The sequence below is a fragment of the Artemia sp. Qi Xiang Cuo genome, chromosome 4 (assembly GCF_049724085.1).
Source record: "Artemia sp. Qi Xiang Cuo chromosome 4, ASM4972408v1, whole genome shotgun sequence".
NCBI classification, from domain to species: Eukaryota; Metazoa; Arthropoda; class Branchiopoda; order Anostraca; family Artemiidae; genus Artemia; species Artemia sp. Qi Xiang Cuo.
Window position 1 is genome coordinate 15,960,388 of NC_142797.1, and position 20,615 is coordinate 15,981,002.

Below are 20,615 nucleotides of genomic sequence, written 5' to 3' on the forward strand. Positions count from 1 at the left end.
AAGTTCCATATTTTGTTAGGAAGTTCAGATAATTCTCTTAGAAAAAGTCTAAGCAGTATCATAATATTTGGCCGGAGAATGGAACTAATGGCTGGAGATCTGAAACTAAGGAATCCTAGATATAAGATCTTTTGCTTTTGGTGCAGTTGTAGCCTTGTCACCAAATCCTTTGTTTCACGGGAAACATACACCTTACGAAGCCGCTAATGCCAAACCTACTTTAGCATTGTTTCTTCTTCTTCATCTATCGAAGTTCTTACTTACGTGTTTATGGTGGAAACTAGAGGTCGTTCTTTCACGTTTGGTATCAGCGAATATATTTGTTTTCATTTTCTTGTGCTCAACAGCTACTATCTCAACCACTGTCAAACTCACCCGACAAATCCTCCCCTGGACAATAAATTTTATTTGAAAGTCTTGCAGAGTTAGTTCATCTTCCTATTGTCCTTCTCGTCCTTCATCTATTATTTCCCATATTATTATCTTGCATTATTCGTATCCATATTTTCAATCTCTTCTTTTATACTATTCCCACTTTTCCGTTCAATTTCCACATTCATTTGGGCTTAGAGGCCATATTCTTGTGTGGCTAGGTGGGTTCTGGTGGCTAATATTTGAAGCCAAGCTAGTATAGTTAGTATGAATCGTTACCTGAAAATGAAATTTTAGAAAACAACTTTTTAGGGTCAGTATTTGGGCTAGGGCTTATTTCCGCACGTGTTGACAATATTTTATAAAGAGGTCTATGCCTTTCGCGTCCTTGCAATAAGGTGACAGATGAAGAAAATGGTAATTTGAATTGTCCATGCTATTCATGTCAGATGCTCGTACTGAATCAGTTGGTGATGTTCATTTGTATATAAATCTTCAGTTAACTAAGGTGAAAAGGAAACGTACTCAGTATTTGTTAAGTATTAATTAAAAAAACTTTTTCCACAATATAAGTTTTTCAAAGAAAAGTAAAGAACTCCATGAAACAAAAAATGAGCAAAAATAAAATCAAATAATCTATCAAGCTCGAAACTACCACAAATCCGCATCGATAAATAAATGGAACCCAAAACTAACAGAAATTAAAATAAATAACCGAGTCAAACTCAAAACGAGCAGAAATTAACATAAGTTGGGCGCAAAACCCATATGCCTTCCCAAGGCCTGAAAAAAATTTGCACTTTACTGAAAAATACAAATGAATGTGCATTGTCAGTTTAATATACATATACTGATATTTAGTAATCAAAATGGTAAAATTATTTGATTTATTAAAGTTATAAAAGTAAAAACATTTATGTTCTATTTTAAGGCATCTCAGCAGGGATACTGCTGAGATGCCTTATTGGGAATTAGCATTATCACAGTGCATTTTGATTAAATCTTGAGGCAACATTTAGTTTTTAAACATAATGGGCAAATGGGAGGATGGGAGTGGAAGATGGATTAGTTGCCCTCCCATCACTTTCGACTACTAAAAAGGGCATCAGCCCTTTCTATTTTCAATCGAATGAGCCCCTATCGAAGTTCCCACGACAACTCCATTGATACAAAGTGCCTGGTCTAAAAAAAAAAAAAAAAAAAAAAAAAAAAACTAACAACAACAAAAAATATTACTCATCACTTTCGACTGTTAAAAAGGGCACTAGCCCTTTGAATTTCAAATCGAATGAGCCCCTTTCTGAAGTTTCTACGACAACTTCTTCCATAAAAACCTTATATTGCCCTCAGGGCATAACTTAAAACCCTTGCCCTGAGGGCTGTGGCTGAGTATGCTCCTCAAAAACATATTTTTTATCTGTAAATAAACTACGCTGAACAAAATTGGCTATCTCAAAATTTTTATTGGATGTGTTTGGGGGAATGATGGGCGTGGCGGGGGCTAGTTGCTCTCCAATCACTTTCGACTATTAAAAAGGGCAAGCCCTTTGAATTTACAATCCAATGAGCCTGTTTTGAAGTTTCTACGACAACGCCTTCTATAAAAAACCTTATATGCCCCCAGGGCACAACTTAAAACCCTTGCCCTGAGGCTTTTGGGGGATTGTCCTCCTCAAAAGATATTTTCTATCTGGAAATCAACTACGCTGAACAAATTGGCTATCTCAAAATGTTGAGTGGATGTGTTTTGGGGAATGATGGGCGTCGGGGGGCTCTTTACCCTCCGATCAATTTCGACTATTAAAAAGGACACTCTCAACTAGAATTTCCAATCGAGTGAGCCCTTTTAGAAGTTTCTACGACGATTCCTTTGATACGAAGTGCCCGGGTCGAAGTGGCCCACATCGTTCTTTAATTAGGCAGCACTGGCGCGCTGCCTTTGAAAAGGTGGGCGTGAGAGGGGGGTTAGTTACCGTCCAATCACTTTTAACTATTAAAAATGGCAGTAGCCCTTTGAATTTCCAATCAAATGAGCCTTTTTTGAAGTTTCTATGACAACGCCTTCTTTAAAAACCTTATATGCCCCCAGGCCATAACTTAACACCCTTGCCCCGAGGGTTTTGGGGGAGTGTCCTCCTCAAAAACATTTTTTCTGTCTGGAAAACAACTACACTGAACAAAATAGCTATCTCAAAATTTAGATTGGATGTGTTTGGGGGAATGATGGGCGTGGGGGGGCTAGTTGGCTTTCAATCACTTTCGACTATTAAAACGGGCACTAGCCGTTTGAATTTCCAATCGAATGAGCCTTTTTTGAAGTTTCCACGACAACGCCTTCTATAAAAACCTTATATACCGCCAGGGCATAACTTAAAACCCTTGCCCCGAGGGTTTTGGGGGAGTGTCCTCCTCAAAAAGATATTTTCTATTCGGAAATAAACTACGCTGAACAAAATGGATATCTCAAAATTTTGATTGGATGTGTTTGGGAGAATGATGGGCGTGGGGGAGGGCTAGTTGCCCTCCAATCACTTTCGACTATTAAAAAGGGCTAGCCCTTTGAATATCCAACCGAATGAGCCTTTTTTGAAGTTTCTACGACAACACCTTCTATAAAAATCTTATATGACCCCAGGGCATAACTTAAAACCCTTGCCCCGAGGGTTTTTAGGGAGTTTCCTCCTCAAAAATATATTTTCTATTTGGAAATCAACTACGCTGAACAAAATGGCTATCTCAAAATTTTGAGTGGATGCGTTTGGGGAAATGATGGGCGTGGGGGGGGGGCTAGTTGCACTCCAATCACTTTCGACTATTAAAAAGGGCACTAGCCCTTTGAATTTCCAATCGAATGAGCCTTTTTGAAGTTTCTACGACAACGCCTTCTATAAAAACCTTATATGCTCCCAGGGCATAACTTAAAACCCTTGCTCCGAGGGTTGTGGGGGAGTGTCCTCCTCAAAAACATATTTTCTATCTGGAAATCAACTACGCTGTACAAAATGGATATCTCAACGTTTTGATTGGATATGTGTGGGGGAATGAGGGGCGTGGGGGGCAAGTTGCCCTCCAATCACTTTCGACTATTAAAAAGGGCACTTGTCACACCAATTTGCAATCGAATGAGCCCTTTTCGAATTTTCTACGACAACTCCTTCGATACGAAGTGCCCGGGTATGAAGAAAAAACAAAACAACACATTGTACTCACGTCGTTCTTTACTTAGGCAGCGCTGGCACGCTGCCTATGATTGTAGAGTTCATTTTTGACACCCTGGCTCTTTTTTCCCCTTTTTTGGTAGTTTAGCTAAACTATATCTCTATTAACTCGAAGAATACCTGAAAATATTTTGAACCAATTATGAGACCCATTATTGCCTTGAGGAAAAAAAGGTCAAATTTTTCTGTGCTCCCCTGTAAGTTTTATATTTTTGTGTTAGGCCTCTTCGAAGGAACTAATAGAGACGGTGTGAGGCTTGGTAAACGATGTTGAGGTAGGGAAATAAATACTTTTTCACTTTTAAATTCTTCAGTTTTTTTACATTTTTTTATTCAAAATTTAAATTTTACATTTAGTTCGGCCAAACCCTTCAAATTTTTTTTGGACGATAAGTGTGAATGCGTAATTAAACTTTTTTTGCTGTATTTGCTGGCACCAAGTCTTCAGTTGCCCTTCCCCGGGATTTTGGAACATACCTCTTTTGGTATGATCATTGAAAAATGTTCTTCCTTTGTATTTTCATAAAAAAAAGGAAGAAAACAAAAAAGTGTCTCCTCTGTTTTGTGTGACGCTACTGTTTTGTAAAACTTTATTTGTTTTCAGGTACACCATAGTCCTATTTCTTTTGCAAATGAAGGGTCCCAAAATGGCACTAGCTTCTTTTGTATTTCTTAGCTGTATTTTGATAGCCTTCTGTCAAGATTCGGAACAAATGGTAAAAGTTTTTTTAATTTATTCAGCAGTCTTTTGAATGAACTCCTTAATTTGGATCATCATTTTATATAATTATCCAGTATGATCTTTCCCTATCTCACGCATTATAAAAACCCGGACCGAGGTGCGAGTGCTCCAGAGAACGTTTTTGCAGATTTAAACATAAGCGGCATTAGATCTTTTCACGGGTAGACAAAGAATAATCACCTACTGAACAAGTACTGACAATACCACTTGGCCGGATCAACCAATAAGTGGACAGTAAGTGCAGAAATAAGTGGGAGGAGCTTTTTGTTCGCACCGAGAATGAAGAGCCAGAAATCATCTGCGGTAAACTTACTGGTATATTATATAAACTGTGATTTGGATCATCATTTTAGCTTTACCGTAGTGTAATGTACATGTTGCCGGGAAGCTACTATTTTACTGGTGCTATCTCATCGGTATTTTTACGATGTGTTAGGGACAAATTATTGTCAGTTATCCACACACTTCTTAGGTTTTAATGTTGCCGGTAGATGGCTAAATGAGAAACCTTCTTTTCAGATAATTCAAAATTAGATAGCAAAATTTATTTGCTATTTTTGCTAAATTTCCAGACCGTGCACTTTACAACAGAGTGTCATTCTTTATTTTTGTAAGCCTTAATTTAATCTTTGCTCAAAGTTAAAGCCATATCTTTAGATTCCGGTAACTGGTAGATTATCTTAGATATCATTTATCTTACTTATCATTTTATTCGTGGTTTCTTGGGCTTTATCTTGACTTCTTTGAATCAAAACTTAAATAAATCGCAAAACTTAATTAATTCTCTCTAACAATATTATATATGACGCAACTTATTTGTTCTAACATTGTCCCTCGCCTTACTTTAAATCATATTTTTGCCCGGAAACTGGCATTGCAGACTTTATATATTCATCTCGGTCTTCAAAACATAACTATGTCTTTCATAACCTAGGTTTCATCTCAATTGGTTGACTTAAGAATATAAGTATGGGTAAGCCCTAAATAGACTATTATCAGGGGCATCGTTTGGGGGTGGCAAGGGGGGCAGTTCCCCCCCCCCCCCCCAATAATGTGGAGAACAATATTATACATCTCATCCCCTTTGACTATCAAGATATGGACCCCTCTTGTTCCCCCCCCCCCCCAATACAAATTCTAGGGATTCGCCCCTGACTATTATCAATGAAATAATGTTTCAAGGAAAAATAATCTATTTGCTTTTAGAGAAAATCTGGTTAAAGGCTTGTAGAATTTCCCCAGGATATCCAGTGAAAATAAACTAAAGGACATATCCAAGATATTTTCTACAGAATTTCCAGTAAAAATAAACTACAGGATATATGCAGGACAGGATATTTTCAACAGGATATACAATAAAAATAAACTACTGAATATATTCCGGATACCTTTTACAGGATATCCAGTAAAAATTGACTTTTTTTACTTTTTTTTTATTTTGGCCTTCAAAGAAGAAATCTCTTGCTCCCAAATGTGTTGTTCAATTTAGTATTCGACTAGCTTGATTGCTGTGAAAAATGAAAAGAAAAATCAGTTTTCAGGAGGCTGATCCCTACAAGACCTCGACTTGAAATTAAGAGGGATTCAAGCTCTAAACCAACCTGATTCCCAAGGATAAAAATCAGGAGGATATCCTCTACAAAATTTCTACAGGGTACTCAGTAAAATAAGCTACAGGACATATCCAACATATCCTCTACAAGATATTCAGTAAGAATAAACTACAGCAATATTTGGCTTGTTGAATCCTGATTTTGTTTTGGAATCAGCCCTACGATTGATGTAACCGAGCGAGAACCCTAATAAATGATAATGTATTGCTATTAGATTTAGAAATTATATACACTCTAGCACAAATTCAATTAACTGCAGGGTTTTCTGCCCCCCCCCCTCTCTCTTATCAGTAAAATAAAACTGAATAAACCTTTATTTTCAGATTGATTCAACAGAGATAGTCAGCCCAAGGATTATAAAAAGGCCATTTTGCAATGCTTTTGCAGGTTAGTTACACCGTTTTGCTTTCTTTAAAACTATTTTGACCTATTCAGATGACTTTAGACTAGCGTATTATACTTCTTGTGGCTGAAAACAGCGTGAATATTTCATAACTACCTTTTTCAAAAGTTGTGGTACTCATTTAAGTTGCGGATAGGCGTTTTTAAAGCAAAACTACCGTGTTTATTGCGGGCGTATTTTACACCAGCTTTTAAGTTGTGGTACTCATTTAAGTTGCGGATAGGCGTTTTTAAAGCAAAACTACCGTGTTTATTGCGGGCGTATTTTACACCAGCTTTCAACTTGGTTTGATCCTAATTTCTTTAACCCTAATGAAACCCAGGTTAAGATGGCTAGACTCTGTCCTCAATGGAAGGATTATAGGCTGCGGAAAAAGGTACTTTTTGGCGATCCCTTTCAGGTCGAACATAAAGGTCCTCGAACGAGTCGGAAAGAGGTTATGAATGACAAAGGATTCAAAGGAAATTCAGACTTCATGGGAGGGAATAAATTGTGAAGATTTGAACAGAATGGGATAGAAAAGAAGTGTCTACAACTGTGTTGGCCTCAGAAGGCTCGGTGCTACAATAATTTTTGTGTAGATGTATTTTTTGACATAAGTTTTATGTTGACATAAATAATTTTAAGGCTATTAATCATTAAAGCTAAATGTTTGACATGAAAAATTTATGGAAATATGTACTATGGAGATTTAAGCTTGTTCAGTTTCAGTTGAAATACTATTTCATGGCTTAATCAATCAAATTTTCTTCCCTGAGTGCATGCTTCGAAAATGCAAAACATTTAGCAAGGAACACCGTCTTCTTCCGTGAAAAACCTAGTTTGTCGTTCGCAGATGAATCCGCCTGTGCCTCCATATGCGTATAAAGCATCCAAGAAGAGTTCTCAGCCATCTCTCATCAATGAGGACGCCCAGATTTCTTCCCAGTGGAGTTAAAGTGAGGTACTAACAATTATAGATCAGTTTTGTGGCTGCTTCTTAAAGTATGTTGGTGTTTCTTCTTGTTTTTGAGGCCCATGGCTGCTACTGAAGAACGACCCTCGGAGGTCAGGCTTCAGGCATGCGAATAAGGTGCCCGAGATACCTCTCCCTCCTGTGCTTTATGACTTCGGTTATTAGAGGCTGAAACGTCTTTTACAATATGCTAGCATTCGTTACTTTTTCCTCTGCTTGATGAGTTCAATTATTAGAGGATGGAACGTCTTTACCGCATTTTAGTATTCGTTACTTTTTGTGTCAAATAGACACTGAGGATCCATCATAAGCATAAGTTTTTGTAGCCTAGGAGATTCTTTTCCGTTTGTTGGGATAAGTGCCATATTTTAGACACAACAAAGCATGAAGAGTACATTGTTATTGACGAGTCTAAGCTTTAGTTGCAGAGAGTATTGCTGGCAATTCTAGATGTTTGCTAGCTTCCTAGAAAAACTTTGGCATGGAAAACCCAAAGCTCTACTTCCGTTTTACATGATCCTCTATTATGTAGAGTTTTCCCAATAAATCTAAAATCCATGACATATTCGGCCGTCTTGTTGTTGCACTATAGATTTTGCCATTGTTTTTGCTTACTTAAAATTGGTTTAAAGGTCAAAGGGTTTGGCAGTATCTTCAACTTGGCTGTGGCATTGTAGGAGTTGCAGCTTGTAGAGAGAGCGTTCGCAACCTTCGTTAAATCCCGTCAAGATGCAGAAATTTCAGGTATTTCCATCGGTGGTTTTCACGCAACACCATACTTCGATAATTTGAATAACCTTGTCAAGGACACTCTATCGTTTGAGCACTTTCCGGATAGTTTGGTGATCTACAGAATCAAATGCTTTTTCAAAGTCTATGCAGACTAGATAAAGCTCATTTTTCCATTTGTTTGCTTCTTCTAAAAGCTTTCTAAGCGCAAATACAAAATTGGCACACGATCTATCGGATCGGAATCCATGTTATTCCTCGCTCAAGTGATCGTTTAGTGATTCTTGGATCTTAGTCAGGAGAACAGCTTAGTTGTAGAATCACCTATGGCAAAGGATTATACGGCAGTGCTTTTGTTTCTCTATTCAATAATTTCCTTGGTTTCTAAGTTCTTCAAAAAATTCCGTCCATATCGAGATACGTACGAATACAGAGCATTTAATCGTATCAGCCAAAATCTGGTGTTTTCCTGGGGACTTCCTACTGTCACCTTTTGTATCTCTTCACCAGATGGTGCTTAGATGTCTATGGCGATCCCGAGATTCGGCTGAGATTTATTGTTCTTTTTCTTCCCTTTTCAGCTCAAGTTTCTCTTTAGGGACTTCATTGTGAGTTTTTCTGATTTCAATCCAAGCTAATTCTGGGTTTGGTACATCTATTAAACCAGAGCCGACAAGTTCACTTTTGAGTTCCAATGAGAAAATGTACAGAGGTTTAATCTCGATAAGTGAGTGTTTGAGATTCGCAAATCCGTTTTTCATTATCCTCACCTTTCTAGGAGCTTATGCTTCAGTTTTATCTTGGCCATCATAAGGCCGAGAGGATATCGTTGCCTCAATAAGGCATTGCACCACACAAAGATATCTGCCTCTTCTATTGAAAAATTGATTAATCTGGTACCTTAAGTGCCTGTCGGGTGAATTCCAGAAAGATTTATGAATGGGTGCAAAGGGTACCACCGATAAATATGGCCGTTTGTCTGTGCCATTTCTATGAAGAGCTTCATATTTTTGTTTTGCTCTCCCAGACCACCGTAGACGAAAGTTTTCAATTCGTTAAAGACTGCCTATTTCTGCTAAACTCTGTGTTTATTTGTTAGTATATAGCATTGAACCAGGGTTAATTTTCCTGGAATCTGACAGTCATAATACAGTTGCTTATAGACTTCAAGCTAACCAGTGGTTTTGGAACTGACCTTGTGATTATTACGCCGAATCCAGTCTCATTTTGTGACTCATGGCCACTGTATATGATACTTCTCCCACCGCTAAACAGTTCCACTTGATTCCCATCCATCGCACTTCATACAAACCATCGAGATCTAGCATGTAGCGTGTTATCCCTTTCTCTAGTTGCACAGCCGAAAACAGCTGAGCTAGAGTCCAAACATTCCAAAAACCCATTTCCATTGGTATTTTGATCTCTAAGAAATCTCGTCGTTTGGAGGGGTGTATGGTTATTCTCATTAGGCAATTTCAGTTGACTGCTTCTTTTTATTTGTGGGCAAATGAAAAAAGCATTTTTTCGAAAAGAAATTTTTCAAAGAAAAATAAGAAGCCGTATTATAACCTAGGACGAGGTAAATAAAGGCTTATAATAATTCAAACTTAAAACGACCAGAAACGAATGAACGAATGAACCAAGAACGAATGAGACCTAAGGCGAACAGAAATTAAAATAAATAATCCCATGAAACATAAATATAATAGATACTGATATAGATAAATAAATGAATCCTTAAAGGAGTAGAAATTAAAATGATTAATCAACGCAAACTTAAAACGAGCTGAATCAAATACAAACAGGAGTAAGGCTACTGCCCATGCATTATTAATAGTGTGGTTCAATTTTTCGAAACATTGACGAAAAATAAAAAAAAAGCATAAAATTGCCATAATAATCAAAATGACCAGAAAGATCTAGTGACCGTAAACTGAGTTTTAATATATAGTGTTAATAATTCCTGGAAATCTCAGTAATTTAAGATTCTAGATTTCATTTAATAGATATTTTTGATTGTTCAATATTGCTTTTATAAGAGATGTCTAAAATATATTTGGTTTTCAGTAAAGCATAAATGATGTAGTAGCATCAGCAGGCCTTAGGGGGCTTAGGGATCGGACGGTAGTAGTCCCACTCTTGGTTTTAGTAATTTCTGGTGGTTTTATGTTTGAATTTATTATTAATTTTATTTTCCAATCATTCTGAAATCTATTTGTTAATCTACGTCGATATCTGTTTATTTGTTTTAATTTCTGTTCGTTTTGGGTTTCATTTATTCATTTATAGTGATTTCTGTTCATTTTAATTTTGAATTATCATAGGAGTTTATTTCTGCTTGTCTTAGGTTTTAATATAGCTCTTTAGTTTTTTGGAAAAACTGTTTTTGGGAAAAAGTTCTTTTTAATTAATTGTTTTTCCTTTTGATTGACAAAGTTTTATGTTTAGTTATTATTATGAATATTTTGTCAATTTTTCTGCTCAAACTCTCAGGTTGCATAAGTTGAAATTGGCGTTACCTTTAATTGTGATAAGAGTGTTATTATATGTCTGAAGCATCGCCCAGTTCTGTTTATTTTTGATTCTTTAAACATTTTTAATTTTTATTTTCAATTGAGCATATAAGTGGTGCGAAGTACAAAAGAGGCCATTTTATTCTTGAAATATTTAAAATACGCCCTTTTAACAGCATGGATGCATGTAGTGTCTTTGGAATTAGTTTAACATCCCGCTCAACTTCCCCTGGAAGTTTCAACTTAATACCCATAGCCATTCCTGAGATGTTGCAGATACACTTTTTTGACAACCTGGATGCACATAGAATCTTCTAATTTAGTTCAAAGTCCCACTCAACATTCCCCGAACTTTTCAACTTAATACCCTTAGCTGTTCCAGATCCAGCTGTAGCTTTTCATGAAATATTGTAGCTACGCCCTTCTGGCAACCTGGATGCACATAGAGTCCGTTAATTTAATTCAACATCCCACTTGGTATTCCCAGAAAGTTTCAAGTTAATATCCTCAGTCGTAACCGTGGTAATGCAGATAAGCCCTTTTGATAACCTGGATGCACACAGTGTCTTTTGGCTCAGTTAAGCATCATCCTGAGTGGTCCCTGAAAGTTTCAACTTAATACCCTTAGCCGTTCCTGAAAATTTGTTGATACGCCCTTTTGGCAGCCTGGATGTTCATAGTTTCTTTTGATTTATCATTTCTGTCAAAATTCCCTGAAAGTTTCAGCTTAATGCCCTTAGCCGTTCAAAAGACATTGCGTAAGCCCCCCGCCCCTTATGCATTATTAAACGAACATTGAAACAATTGCCAACTTGCACTATTCAGAGCCTTTGTCCAAGGGTCTATGGGGGTTATGTCTTCTTTGAAGGTATATTTACTGGATCTTTTGCCTATTTTGAACAGATTAGATATCTCAGGATTTTTTGAATGTCTTTAGAGGCTTGGGGGACCTTGATATGCAATCCGTAATGTACAATGGCTTTTATATATATATATATATATATATATATATATATATATATATATATATATATATATATATATATATATATATATATATATATATATATATATATATATATATATATATATATATATATATATATATATATATATATATATATATTGAAAATCCGTCGTATACAATAAATGTACAATGACAGAGTATACAAGAATGCGAAAAGAGGAGACAAAAAGAAAACATTAAAAAGTAACAACAAAAGCAACAACTTCTTAAATAGTATACAAAATAGTACGAAAAGAGGAAACAGAAAGATAACATACTCAAAAATTACAACAGAAACAACAACTTCTTCGAAAATAGCAACAAGAACAACTTCTTAAAGAAAGAAAGAAAAAAAAAGAAAAAAAAAGGGAAACAAAAGGGAAAATTATACTTGCCCACTCGTACTTTAGAATTACTGGTTTTGTTTTTTGCCGGCTAATAAGTGTCTCAACAGCTAGATTTGGGTCTGCTAGGTTGTAGCGCCGAATCAGAAAACTATTTTTTGTCCAAGGTGGCAAATTTAGTAGGTACTTGGCAAAACGGAAAAATAAAGAGCGGATTTTAGACTTTTCACGGTTTGTCAATAATTTCCAGAAAGGGGTTACACATAATATATGTGGCAGAGCGGTAGCATTGTAAATACTTGCCAGTAGTGGACGGTTAAATCTCAGAGTGGACTTAACGATCAAAGCATAGGAGCTGGAAATCCGCCGTTCAAGATGTGAGATCAGGAGGGAGCCGGTATGCTGTAATGAGGTACCTATTGGCAGCCGCAGATATACTTTTTTTCAACGGGTTTTACTGAGCAATCACCTAGTGTGACATTAGTAGGAGGGTCATTCTTCCAATCGTAAAGCAAGACTTCCGACTTTTGGGAGTTAAATCTCAGACCGACTTTTTCGTAATTGGACTGCAGACATGAGAATATTTCTGAAACGGGGTTAAGCGTCCGGCTGAGATTCAGCGTGTCATCAGCATAGCATACTAAGGAGATGTCAATGGATCTGAAAATGTATGATGAAGGACAGCTGTCTTGAGGCTCAATAATGTAGTTGTTGAAGAAATTGGGGGATAAAACTGCTCCTTGACGGGCACCTTTATGGACTGGTATCAAAGCTGACCGTGGGGCTGGCGGAAGGCCTTTATCGGGAGGGAGCTTGTCTCGCACACGAAGGCGAGAGTAAAGATCACGGAAAGCCCGAATGATATTTGAGTTCACTCCTCTTTTAGCTGAGTTTAGCAACATAAGCGTATGAATCAATGAATCTAAGCCACCGATCGCTAGGCTTTCTCCTGATTTGTGTGCATCCAGGAGTGCATATGCAACGACATGGAGCGCTTCAGAACAACCAATACCGCGTTGGAAACCGAACTGTCTTGGAAGATTGCAACACAGTTTCTCAAGCTCATCTACGAATAAAAGTTCAAATAACTTGCAAAGAGAAGTAGCAATCGTGATTGGACGGAAAGAGGAGCATTGCATGGTAATTTTCTCTTTGTTAGGAACTGGCGTAAGATCTCCAATTGAGAAAGTGGTTGGGACCATACCCTGAATGAGGATAATCTGCATCAGGAGAGTTACGTGACTAATGAGAGCGGGCCCACCACTAAATATATATATATATATATATATATATATATATATATATATATATATATATATTATACTTTATATATATATATATATATATATATATATATATATATATATATATATATATATATATATATATATATATATATATATATCTATATCTCTATATCTCTCTATATATATATCTCTCTCTCTCTCTCTATATATATATATATATATATATATATATATATATATATATATATATATATATATATATATATATATATATATATATATATATATATATATATATATATATATATATATATATATATATATATATATATATATATATATATATATATATATATATATATATATATATATATATATATATATATATATATATATATATATATATATATATATATATATATATATGTATATTTATATATTTTTGGGGGTGGGCAAATATGCGTTGCTTTCACTTTCTGCGTCCCAACCATGAAATTCTGGTCTAATCGAAGCTAAAATCAACTTCTTGGTTACCGCGAACGCGCTGGTTAACTAGAAATTAAAAGAATAAAAATACTGGTTTTTTATAAGTGAAACGGCTTGGCTATCAATGTATTCTCAGATGGAGGGGAAAACATTATTCCACAGCTATATATTTTAAAAATTCTCTTTCCTAATTAGTTTTAGAGACAACATTGAAAAAGTTTTCATTATCAAATACCAGAAGGGTTCTGTTCAGAAGGCTAGTTTTAAAATTTAAGACTTAAATAGGTATAATTAGTTGAATAAAACCATGAAACGAGGTAGTGTGATGAGGCAAAAGGTGTATTTTAAGACAAGAAGGGCGATGCAGTACTATAATACAGTTGCAGCAGTATCAAGGAGCGGTATAAGCAGTGAAATCAAACTTACTAGTAAATATTTACAATTTTCTTTTCTTCTCCCCATTTCATGTTTCTTTCAAATTGGGTTTCTTTTTTCGTTTTTATGCTTTGCTTTCCTGTTGGAAAATATTCCTGGTTATGAAACCGAAGCGTTGTAATTTTTATTGCAAAGTCACTCCTTAAAGTTTCATTTACATATTAAAACTATTTTGTAAGTTGGTAATGAATTGTTAAACTGCATTTCTCTCTTTTAAACTTATTTGCAGGTTGTGGGAGAAAACGTTCAATTGGCAAGTTTGATACTATTTACGATGTAGATGATGGTGTTGTACCAGATGCGGTATCTCAACAACGGGCTGGCGCTGCTTTGAAGATATGGGAAACGTTGCTAACTAAACTCCGCTCACAAAGAGCCAACTATTAACTCTTTGGTTTCTATTATTTTATTTTTCTGAATAAATTAACTGCTTTAACTTTGCAATATCCGAACGATACGCAGGCACTTTACAATTTCCAATGTGTAAATTTCTGTTCTTACATAAAGAATGTGTGAATCAATTGGCTTGGCAAGTACACAGTCCCCCCCCCCCCCGGCAAAAACATGAATATTCTTACGTTTGTCCCTGTAACTTTTAATATTTTTCATGCAATTCCATTATTGAGTTGTGTTTTTTTAAGTTATTCCCTTCCCAGGATTTCACCCCCTATCCCAAACCAGAATATTTCTTCACATGTCTGCAAATGCTATGGTAAATTAAGCAGCATTAATTTTCAAAATTAAACTTGTGTTGTTAGTAGACAAATAGCAACTTGAAAATCAGAAGGAGACACAAAGACATAAAGCCTGCTATTCATAAGATGATATCGGGATAACAAATCAATACTTACTTCTTTTTTTTATAAGCGGTGTTTGGAGTTGGCTTTCGAATCTTCTAGCCCCAGAGGTTGATAGCAGTCTTTGAAAGCTTATTTAGTATAGAGGAATGCTCGCCCCTTTCAAAGTAAAAAAGAATAATCTTCTAAAAACATTTTAAGCATTTCAGACCTCCTGCCAACGAATTTTTTTATGGGGGGGGGGAGGGGTTCTATAGATGAAAGTATTCAAACAACGGTTGTAGAAAACATTGAGAAGTTCCATTCAAAAGAAAATTACTAAATGTAGTGTTTTTTCAAGTGTTAAAGAACATTGTAACTCGATAAATTGCTGTTTCTCACCATCTGTGGGCGTGGATCACAATTTTGGCTAAAATTCGGCCAATTTGTTTTAGGAACAAATTTATAGGTAGCATTTTTGTTTTGGCTATACACAGCCTTTTCGGGAGTATGCCAGTTTTCAAGGACACGCTCCCACTCAGTCACGTGTCTCGCTCTTAAGCAAATGATCTACTACTACTAATAACAACTCACGGCAGTACCAAGCCACCTGAGGTCAACACAGCTACGTACGCTCCTCCTCTGCCCAAATCTATTCAAATCCTTCCTCTTTACACCCTCCCAGTAAGTTCCAATTTCCCTTAAATATTTCCTTATCACTTCCTCTCACCCCAACCGAGAACGGCTTGCTTTCTGTTTAGTCCTAGACGGTCGGCCGAAAAGAGCAATCTTAAGCAATCTTCATCCTTCATCTGCAGAAGGAGCCCTAACTACCTCAGCCTTTCTCTTATTACAGCCCTAGAAAGTGGGATTGAGCCAGAATTTTGTACAGCCTACTTTTTAAAATACGGTCAGTTAGTCGCGTACCCAAAACAGTGCGTAGGCAATTTCTCTAGAAAACACCTAGCAAATCTTCCCCCGTTTTTCGGAGCACCCATTTTTCAGAACCATATTTGACCACTGTCATCTTGGTTCCCAGACTTATCTTCATATTTTTCCAAATTTTTTTCAACTGCGAAAAATCACCCTGGGCCTTGGCTATTCTACTTTTAGCATATTTACTGTACCCAAAGTTTTACTAATAACACTTATAATTTGAATATCAGAATATTAAAAAGAGACAGAATTTAAATCAAAAAGAATAACGTGAGTTTAATATGGTTTAATAAAAAAAAATCGTGACCTCAGCAATATCAGTTATATTCCGTTAGTTTTGGTGTTTATTTTGTTTTCTTTGTTTTACTTACCAACGTTGCCAACGGGGTACAATTGTACCGTTTTTGGTGCAGTTTAGAGGTCCTGGTACAATTCACTAAATTTGGATATATATTCTGTAAAAAAAGAATTTTCTGGCACATATTGGTTTTATTCACTCCTTTCTGAAGCAGATATCTGTTCAAGTTTTAGTTTATTAAAAATGTTCTTCTTGTTTTGGAAAATTATTAACCTCCTGTTATGATGGTACAAATTAATCTCTTGTGCGGCAATTTAACTCGGAAAACTGGTACAATTTATTTCAAAGTGTTGGCAACGATGGTACTTGCTTGTACTAGCAGCAGGATCAGGTGTTTCCGCTTAACTCTGTACCTTAACAAGGCTTCTGAACAGGGCCGGATTTAAATCTTTGGCACCCATAGTTTCAAGCGTTTTGGCACCCCTAGGCCCTAGCATTTTTTTTTTGGAGAGACACAGAGATTTAAAGGGAAATGCCCAAAAATTCGGGGATAGTGGAAACCCTGAACAGAAGGCAACTGATGAGTGATGAACCAAAAGTAATGCAAGAGAGAGGTGATACCGGGCTCTCAGCTGCCATTCTTGGGAGACATCTGATAGTTTATAAGTGGCTAAAGAATTCCTGCGTTGTTTTTAAATCACTTCTCTGTGAATAGGCAGCGCAGCAGCAAAGTGCACCTGGCACTTTGACGACAAATTACCTCAGTCCGGTTTTTATTCAGAAAAAAATTCCCCTAGTTTGTTTTTTTTGCGCCCCTCGGCGTTATGTGCCCCTGGGATCGGGCCTAGTGGGTCTATGTGTAAATCCTGGCCTGCTTCTGAATGATGGTCCTTCACCTTATAAAACAGATGAAACTCTCCATGTGACCACTCGTTTTTTTGCAAAGAGACACCTAGAAATTAGTTTTTGTTAAGAATCTAGATGGTACGCATTTCAGATATTATATCATTTTTGTTCAGTTACATGTATATCTTAAAATAACTGAAGAGCTCAAACTTCTTCAAATTAATATTATTCAGCTAGGCTGGGCTATTTTTAAATACTTATAAGTATGTTTTGTCTTTTGCTGAAGCTCAAACAAGTACGTTACACAAATAAGGTCATAATTTTGTGCGTGGATTTGGGTGTTTTTAAACGCTGTTATTACCAAAAGCGATCATGGGGGGGGGGGGCATAATTGAACCGTTTCCTAAAATAAATTTTCTTCTTATGTTTCATTGAAAAACTCGAAAAAAATGCCCTGTCCCTCTAGATTTTGAAAAAAAATTGTATCTTCATTTAAAAATTGGAGATATGGCCCTTCTCCCCCTACATTGAAATGATGTTACTAATTAGGTCTCACTGGGCTAAAACCATGCTTCGTCACTAGCATTAAGACACAATTTGTGGCTATCATTGAGCCACCATCCTTAAATTCTTTGCATACAAATAAAACTAGTAGATGTTTAACACATAAAACAAAATAAACGAAATAAAAATTTCTTCCGAAATTACGACAAAGCTGAATTTATAGTTTTTGGAAGGTCAACCAGAAGCTAAAAAAAAATCAACCTGGAGATAAAATTATGATTGACAGCAGTCATGAAATTAGGAAAGGATTAATTTCTAGATATTTTCGCATTTCTTTAAAAATTGCCGACAAGATATTCCTTGTCCGCCAAACGTCTAAGGCCAAACAAAAACCAGGTTCCCGAAGAAAGTGAAAGGATGTTGTGAGGAAGGATTTAAGGGAAATGGGAACTACTTTGGAGGGTGTGCAGAGGGAGGCTTTAAATAGATTGAGCTGAAGGAGGAGCGTGCGTAGCTGTGTTGGGCTCACGTAACGGGGGGCTGCAGTGAGCTGTTAGTAGTTAGTATTAGTTTTAAGTGCTACCCTTGGTTTCGAAGCTTATTTTTTACAGTAAGACGAAAACTTTATAGTAACATGGATGTGCTTCACCGATTAATGTTTCTTTTTTCACATAATATCCTAATAATATTATATTTTGTATGATTGGCGTTTATCTTTATTCTTGCTTATTTATTTTTACTGGCTTTTAGTTCGCATATAGAGGGTCTGTAAACTATCTAAAATAAGGCTAAATTTGCGAAAACTAACTTGCTCATTCCACCTGTCGTTTTGTAATAGCTAGAATGGAGAAAAGTGTGGTAACTATTACTAAAAATAGTTAACATGCATCTAATGTGAAGGAAATCTATACCATTATAATTATCGGTGTTACTATCACATTGAAACGTATTGAAAACATTACTCAGTGGCAGTACCGGCCTTTATTGCGCCCGGGGCAAAACATTGACTAGCGCATCCCCGGTCTCCCAATAATTTGCAAACCAAATTTTAATAAAATTTGCATTTATCAATAAATTTTACCAACTGTGCCTTCTACTTTATTTTAATAAAAAATAAAATTTCAAAAATTACAAAATGATTATAACCGTTAAATTATATATTTGAATTTTGTGCTCCTAAAATTTATGCGTCAGGGGCAAGTTCCCCCTTTGTCACCCCCCTAAAACCGCCTATGATATTATTAGAGTTAATAAGATGGATACAATAGAAAATTATGAAGATTATGCCCTTATAAGCTTTTAGTTACTTGACAACTATTCCAGGTGAATGTCAACTTTAAGTAACTTCAGTAGCTAATATAAAATTACTATGGCATAGAACCACAACCTGGAATGCACTCTTAAATTCTTACGCACTAGTTTCAACTCCTGTTATCAAGATAGTGTTTTGGATTGGTATGGAAATAATTGTATCTTTCCGCATAATGTACTGACCAAACATTGGGCGCTCTCCAGGCTCAACAAAAAGCTACTAAAAGAAACTAAAGACTTTTATTTTTTTTTTTGCTCCAGCTGACAATGTCGTGGTAGTTGGAACGACAAAATAGTAACTTCAAATTTATGTCTTGTAAAAAAAAATATAAAAAAGGAAGATATCGGGTCAATTTCCATTATAGGATCTTATTAACAACAACAAAAGTTTGGACAGTTGCCAAATTGTTGTTCTAAGAGGAGGCTAAAATAATCTTTGAATAAATTTGAAGACATACCAAAACTATGATTTCCAGAGGGGCTAAAAATTCTTGAATATCCTTGCGTGTACGGTCGGGTAACAATAGTTTTGAAATGATTTGTTTTAGCTATGTTTTTGCTTCTGTCTATTTATGCCTTGCATAAATAAATTTTCTATTTTACATATTTTTTTCATATAAATTGTTTTTATCTTTTCTTTTTGTGTACGATAAACATTATTTTGTTTTATTTTCCCAGAAATCTAGCTTTTCTCTCGAATGAGGCAGGTTGAATTACTTATTGTCCCATGTTTCGCGTTTTGAAAATAAGCTTATAAGCTATGTATAGAAAAGAAAATAGCTATGATATAGCTATGGTAATAGCTATGAAATAGAAAAGGAAAGGTATTTTTAAAATGTCCAGATGGACAGTTCCCCCCCCCCGTTCTTCCCATGCAGAAAACAGCTTCCTAGGGAACCTGTTTTTAATTTTCAATCCCAACTCTTTCCCTATTTATAAGAGTTAGAAAATTGTATATACTAGGATCTGAGCAGCTTTTGTGCAATTTTTTTTCGAACAATTTTCTATATTCATTAAAACTACAAGGAACTTACAGTCCCTTGGCTGAAACAGCAAGGAAAATCCATCGGCTTGAAAAACAAGGAAAGCGGTTTTTTCATCTTCATTAAAAAAGCCCTTGTCCACGCCCCTAAATTTTTGTGAATTGGCGCCAAAATTGCACTGCAATTTCACTCTTGAAAGTTTCCTTCTTTAAATCAGTGGCAGATCCAGAGGGGGTGCGCCCCCTAGCGTAGTCTAAAGTAGTGTAATTTACTTAATTAACTTAAGTTTGCTTTAATTAAACTTGCTCCTAGCGCAAGTTTATCGGATCAACCTATTTTGCGCCCCCCTTAAAATTTTTCGGATCAACCTATTTTGCGCCCCCCCCCGTAAACAAATCCTGGATCCGCCCCTGATTTAAATACATCTATTTTCCAAGATAGGTGTCACAAAAAGCCCCTCGTCTTGCTTTTTTCTGTCTGAGTAAGAAATTTTGTAGATTATGGCATTTTTGTTTTATCTCTAGGTATAAAACAGTTTTTATGATACGCAAGCTATTACGTAGCATTATCAAAGGCTTATGCAGAATCGTTCAAAGGGGGAGGAGGTGACCAGGGTAAGCTCCCCCGGGTGCCATGGCTGGGAGTTGGCCATTTGGTTCAGATTTTTCACTCTGATTCGACTTTTTTGCTTATATTTGAGTCGGAAGTGGACGTAGTAATTAATTTGTCCCCGTGTGAAACTAACCATGGGAACGGCCCTGGGCCCATAAGCCCCTTACCCGTTACAAAGAAACAAGACAATCAATTTTTGGTTTCAAAAGAAAAGGTTCCCAAATCATACTTTCTGTGACAGAATGTAAGTTTTCCTCAAGAGATTAATAATAAGGCGAAAGAGTAG

At 36.1% G+C, this 20,615-nt stretch overlaps 1 protein-coding gene across 2 annotated transcripts in view; it reads left to right on the forward strand.

Moving 5' to 3' along the window:
- Positions 1-14,493, forward strand: part of LOC148952816 (uncharacterized) — a 147,117-nt gene extending 132,624 nt beyond the window's left edge. For both annotated transcript variants that reach the window (XM_089087435.1, XM_089087434.1), the window contains exons 10-12: positions 4,195-4,306; positions 6,269-6,332; positions 14,293-14,493. The gene's annotated coding sequence lies outside the window, so the exon portion shown is untranslated. The remainder of the gene's footprint in view (positions 1-4,194; positions 4,307-6,268; positions 6,333-14,292) is intronic.
- The last annotated feature ends 6,122 nt before the right edge of the window (positions 14,494-20,615 follow it).